Here is a 7,363-nt window from a genome sequence, read left to right on the forward strand (position 1 = left end):
CCTTGGGTGTAAAAACGACCATCTATTTGTCTCTTTCCAAGCAAAATGTTAAACTACATGAATATTTCGGTAAGTGTTTTCGTAATAATATTTTGTACAGTTACATTTATACAAAATTAGAGTATTTACATTAAAATTTACGATATGACTTACTTACAATATGATGTTATGAAAATTATGAATGAAATATTTAATCGATTATTTAGAGGGAGTATACCAAGAATGGGTATGCGCATTTTCTAATTTTTCCGCAGTTGTAACGTGTGTTAACGTTTGTGAAGAAATGGTTCGTGTTGAGAACAAATATTTTAGGCTAAATCAAATTCTTCTACTTGCAATTGGCTTATGGCCCTACCAACAATCAAAATTCGTTCGACTTCAAGTAATTTTGTTTTTCGGTGTTCTGACAAGCTTTATTATATTACAGGTATAAATATAAATATTGTTAATATTACTAAATACATATATAATAAATATTATTATATATATAAATTTAATTATTATATTTCAAATTTATATTAAATTTATGTTATATATTTAAAATTATTTAATATTGCGAGTGAATATAATTATATTTGTAATTAAGATAACGTAACATAATATTACTATGTGTGTATTGTAATTATAAAAAAAGTCTAAAAATTTTAGAAGTTATTGTAGAAAAGTAATTTAGTTTATCTTATAATTTGTAATATGCAACTGTAAACAAGCAAGTCATTTCTATAATTTAAATAAATTTATTGATTATAGATTGCAACATTATTCACTATGAAATGCACACCAGATCTTATCATCAAAGCTTTCGCCTTTATATTATTTTTTATTGCGTTTCTGATTAAATATAACTCGTTTTGGGTTAATATTAAAACTGTAAGTTTTCATTATATTCATCTTTAAATAAACGTTATTAGGAAAATATTTTATATATTTTTTACTATTGTATATTTACAATATAAGAAGTAATAAAATAATTTTTAACTTAATAGGTAAAACGTTTATTAGAGCAGTTACAACAAATCTATAATGAGTTGAAAGATGAAAATGAAATTATCATTATAAATAAATACGGATATAATGCAAAATGTTATACAATTAAAATTATATGTAAGATAAAATCCATTAATTTATATTATATATTGTCAAGTAAAATAGATTTAGAGATAGATTAAAATTTTCATTAATAATTAAGTAATAAACCACTTCGCTGTTTTGCTTACATAGAGATGGATCACACAATTGGGACGAGTTCTAACACGTTCCGTTGAAGAAAAAAAATGATACAGGCAAAGGTTAAATAATATAACAAATTTTTTATTTAAAAAAAAAAAATGCAATTACTCTTTTTTTATGCATCGTTGCATTTATGAAAAAAATGAGTCAATAGAAAAACAGACATTGTTATACCATTCAACTTTTACCTGTAGCATTCTTTTTATTCATTCTTTTAATCTTTCTTCAACGGAATAAGTGTTAGAACTAATTGCAATTGCATGGATCACCCTATATATATTCAGGTATCAAATATTATTTATTTGGAATATAAAATATAATATAAAAAGTATATACAGTAAAACAGCAAATACAAGTATATTTTTTCTACATTTTATTTTAATTATTACTGTAAAAAATGGAATACTTGAAAAAACATAAAGCTTTACACAGTCAATTTTTTTTGGAAGAAATTTGACAAAAGAGTGATTAAATAATTAAATAATTTAAAATATATAATACAAATCTCTATCTCAATATTTAGAATAATTTACAAAATAATAATTTATATGACTACTTTTATAAAATAATTCTTATTTATTTTACATTTGTAATTTGTTCCCTCTATTTATTTGCACCTATTGTTCACATATTCTCTGTCTAAATATATAAATTACTATGCTTAAATATGTAGCAAATTCGTATTTCAGGAAATTATAAAATAACTTATGACTACTTTTTTTAAAACATGCTTAGTAATTACATTGTGCAGTATAGTTGTTGTTTTTTTCCTATCAATTTGGCCACCTATCCTTGATATTATTCTGCCCATGAACGAATCTCGACCACGTTACGGAATAGAACTCTTAATGAAGAATGTCATTCAAGAAAAATATTTTTATGTAAACATACTGCACATGACTGCAGCCATTTGTATAGGAGGAATTGCATTTATAGCAACAGGAACGATGCTCATTGTATTTCTCAAGTATGCTTGCGGAATGTTTAAAATTGCCAGGTAAGAAAATGCAGAAATGTAAATAATGAAAAATAAATATATACACTACTCAAAAAAAAAAAAAAAAAATAAATTTAAAAAAACTATCAATAGCACGTTAAAGTTGTAACTTTAAAACCTTTAAAATATTAAAAAAAATTTTTTTTGTCTATGATGATTTTTCGCCGAACATCGACATTTAAAAAATATAGGTTTAGTTTCAAAATCATATAATTCGGTAAGGTAAAAAAATCGTAGGATAATTTGAAAAAAGCATTTTGTAAATAAAATGTTACATTTTTTTGGCGTTTATGTTACATTTTCCGAAAAAAAAATCTTTTATCGAGCTGCCGAATGTCAAAAATACATAATATGAAAAAAGAAACAGTGTAGCTTCTTTAAGACACAGAACTAGGAAGATAAGAGAATTTTTTAAAACTACTAATAGCACGTTAAGGTTGAAACTTCAAGCTTCGGATAGTTTTTTAATTTTTTGTCAACGATTGTGTCAGTGATTTAAAAATAGCCCAATTTTTAGCGTATAAAAAGTTTTTTTTAGTAGTGAATTTTGTATCATAAACAATCTCATATGTTGTTTCAAACAAATTTAGAGAAATTATGTAAAAAATTATAACAAAAGTATTATTATTTATAGCTATCGCATTGAACAGGCAATGACAATCAACTTTTTTTTACAAAATAGCCAGAAGAGTGAAATTATCATGTATAAAAATGTAACTTATGCTGTACTATCCATCAAAAAGCTATGAAGTTGGTATTTATATGTATATAATATAATGATGACGCTAATAAAAAAAGATATAATATACTAAAACTTTTTCAATTTTTATTCAAGTTCTCCTCCAAAGATTAGCAACTAATTACGAGTATAAAGTTAGTTGCCAATTTTTGATTGAGAAGATACTAAGGTTGAAATTAATGTTGTTCGAACACATGTGTAATTATCGGCTTGCAGAGTTGGGAAAGTTGCTTTATAAAAGTAACTCATTACCGTTACCGTTCTTTTTTCCAAAAAGTAACTCGTTACCGTTACCGTTACTCAAAAAGTAACGAATCGTTACAATTTCCATTACTTTTTCTGTGTACAATACAAACTGTACATAAAAATTTTTTTAATACAAGATCAAATTTTTACACTAAGCACTAAAAATTTTTGAACATTATTTTACAGTAAAGTAACCAAAATAATATAATTTTTTGATAGTGATATTGCTATTGATATAAAGTGTGTAATAATTTTGATAACAATAAATTATTTTAAATAAGAGAAACTTTTGAAAAAAAGTGTAAACAAGCTTTCTTAAACACTTTTAGATTTTGTAAATGTAAATAAAATAATTTTCTTATTGTTAGTTTACTTTCAATAGATTGGTAAATATATGGTTAAAATCGCTTTCTTCGCATCTTTTCAATTTTTTTTATTTTAAAATTCTAATACGATGCGATAATTTTTATAACATCGAATTCTTGACTAATCATTGAATTATCTGTCTACTTAAATAGTTTTTTACACAGTAGACAGATACTAGAAAGAGATGCCAACAGTTTCTAAGTATGTGATATTGCGTTTCAAAACTCTTATCAATCTTAAGTTCCATTTCACGTATATGCGTACAAGTATCTATAGTATATGTTACATGTACCATATAAAATGCGCGCCTATGCATGAAATGAAAAATATCTATGTTTCTTTATTTGAAAATTATATTCGAAAAAGTATAGTATATTCAAGTATATTTGAAAAAAATTCTAGACTGCACAGAAAGGTCAAAAGACATCTTAAAGATATTTAAAAAATAATAAGACCTCTTTAAACTGTCTTTTAAGCATTTTTAAAGATATGTGCTGCCTGGAAAGTAACGATAAAAGTAATTCTTAATTTCATTACTCATTATCGAAAAATGTAACGAAGTTACTTTTTCCGTTACAAACAAAATTTGTAACGCCGTTACAGTTACCGAAAAAAAGTAACTGTAACGGTAACGACGTTACAAGTAACGCGTTACTTCCCAACCCTGTCGGCTTGCATATTTTTAGTTAAGAAATAGTTAGTTGATAGTACCCAAACTTATACAATATTCCAAAGCTTTTGACTATTGTTGTTATGTAATAATAATTTTTACTTTTCAAAGGTTCGCTGAATATATGATATCTAATTTTGAGGGATCATTTTTTGCTTTGATAGGAGTGGTAGTTTGTTCCTTGAGTCTGAATCTTTTTGAAGTGCGTCCTATATCTTCAGATAAATAAAATAATAGTATTGATATATAAATAACATAATATTAATATTATATTATAAAGAGTGTACGAAACCCCTAATAACTTGGAAAATATAAATTTTCGAGAAAAATCTTTTGTACAAAAGTTATAGGGTTTTATAAGGCGCATTACATGGCAATATTATTATAACCTTGAATAGCATTATCAAGGTCACGTCAAGATCAATATCAATCTTTTAAATGAAATTCCCTAACTTTCATTACATATTCTTGTAGCTTATCTCGAGAGCTCTCTCTCTCTCTCTCTCTCTCTCTCTCTCTTTCCAAAACATTAATTAAATATTTTTCCATTAAGTACTTTTCGAGTGATTAGGCTTAAAAATTACACTATCGTCGACATTAGCATTACCCAAGGTGTACCACATGGAGGTTACATGATTTATATCTCTTATGCGTGCGTGTGTGCGTGCGTGTGTGCGTGCGTGTGTGCGTGCGTGCGTGCGTGCGTGCGTGTACACAGCAAAAAAGGTTTGGAGTCATTAAATAATACGGGAATGACGAATTATAGGATCCTTATCTCTGCTGTGATAAACATCCACTCACTCACAAATACGTACTCACACACCACGTGATACACCTTGAATAATGCTAATGTCAGCAGTACTGTAATTTTCAAGCCTCATCACTCGAAAAGTACTTAATGGAAAAATATTTAATTATAATGGAAAGCTCTCTCTCGAGATAAGCTACAAGAATATGTAATAAAAAATAGGGGATTCCATTTAAGAAATTGATGATGACCTTCATGTAACCTTGATGCTATTCAAGATCATAATAATATTACTATGTAATGCGCCTTATAAAACCCTACAACTTTTGTACGAAACATTTTTTTTTAAAGTCGTATTTTTCGGGATATTAAGGGGTTTTCATACATTTCGTACACCCTGTATAATATTACATTATATAATTTAATGTGTGTGTAAAAATTTAAAAATAATGAAAAAGATATATAATAATGTTATGAAAATAGTTGAGAATCTGCTAAAAATTCTAAAAAAAATCATGATTACAAATTATACATTTAATATACATATATTCTATAAATAATAATATACATATATGTATACACAATGTAATAAATGTATACACAATTTATACATACATTTATATATATTAATAAAACATTTTAATATTAGCTATATTATTTTAGATCTTTCAAGCTGTATCGCTTCAGGACGACAATAAAGAATTTTTGCTACACTTTCTGATTGCAGCTGTTTTACTTTTATACATGTTTTTAGCTAACTATGCTGGACAAGAAATTATAGATCATAATAATCACATATACTCTACTGCGTAAGAAGTTTCATATATTGTGTTCACAATATTATACATATCTACCAATAATCTGTAGAAATGAAAATGAAAATAGAATGATGTAAAGTTCAGGAATCGTATATATTTCTAAAATTATTAATAAAATTTATTATTTTCGTTATCTAATTTTTTGTTCGTAGATATAATGTTCATTGGTATGTAGCACCAATACATATACAAAAATTGATACTATATTTGTTGCAAAGAGGGAACAAATCTTTCAGTCTTAATGTGGGTGGATTATTTGTAGCATCCTTGAAGTGTTTTGCTTCGGTAAAAATTATATTAGAACATATAGTCACTATACTTATATGCATTGCACGATCAAAATAAAATAAAACGCTTTTTTATTGCAGCTAACGAGTGCATCGATATCTTACTTCACTGTCATATATTCTACGCAGCAAAGAGAAGATATATCGTCTAATACATTGAAGTAAAAAGTTTAATATATTGGGCAATATAGTCTATACATATTTAGAAATAGCCTATATATATTTAGAAATAAATAGTATATTTTGAAATAAAAAGTAAATAAATGGAAGAACATAAATATCCAGATTTTTTTATTTTTAATTAATTCAATTTCATCTCTAGTTAATAATTAGAACAAATTATTATTCAAAATATAAATATAATAACTATTATATAAATAAAAAAATATAAATAATATAAAATGTATTTTTAAATAATAATAATAATAATCTTGATTTTCTTTTTAAATTAATATGTTAAAATTATAATGTTGTTTATGTAAGCAAAGATAAAAAATTAATAAAATTATATACATGTAGATTAAATTACATGTAGATGAAATCAATTATGAAGTAGTTTTATAAACGTATAAACGTTTATTATAAATGAAACTTGCTTATTAAATTTATTCAAAGTGAATAATGCACCTTTTAATCTGATATTTAAAATTATTTATATCCTGAAAATAAATATTTGTTTTTGCACGTACATAAGAAACAGAAACAGTGCAAATGTCAATAATTGATGAATAAAATAATGATTTTAGAAACATATAAATCCGTCTCGTATTACGTTATAACGAATATATATTATTGGAACAATTGTCGAAAAACATTAATTACTTCAAAAATGAATAATGTTATGAAAGATATAACAGAAAATGTAACATATTTTTAATTACAAACGTATTTTAATACCAAGCTTGAAGTATCCATTATTGTACTGAAAATTAGCATTAAGTTTTAGAATATATATATGTATGTATATAACTAAAAGAAGTAATAGCTCTCTTGAAGAATAAATTTAAAAATATCACTGGTCTCTAGAGAGCGAAGTATACATAAAATAATTATTCAAATGATTCGGTAGGAAATGATACAGAAAATAATATGTTGATTATACATAACACAGTTTATAAAATTTAAATTCAATGTTACAAAACAAACGTTTTGGTTCCTTTTTTTGAGCCCTCTTCAGCGTAACAATTAAAAATCGTAAATTTACAAAGTTATATAATCTCGCACGCATCCCTATTACAATTTAATTCATATAATAATTTCTA

At 25.1% G+C, this 7,363-nt stretch overlaps 1 pseudogene; it reads left to right on the forward strand.

The window, feature by feature from the left end:
* Positions 1–272: 272 nt before the first annotated feature.
* On the forward strand, positions 273–6,268 carry LOC140671139 (uncharacterized; annotated as a pseudogene).
* The last annotated feature ends 1,095 nt before the right edge of the window (positions 6,269–7,363 follow it).

This window comes from Anoplolepis gracilipes, chromosome 11 (assembly GCF_047496725.1).
Source record: "Anoplolepis gracilipes chromosome 11, ASM4749672v1, whole genome shotgun sequence".
NCBI classification, from domain to species: Eukaryota; Metazoa; Arthropoda; class Insecta; order Hymenoptera; family Formicidae; genus Anoplolepis; species Anoplolepis gracilipes.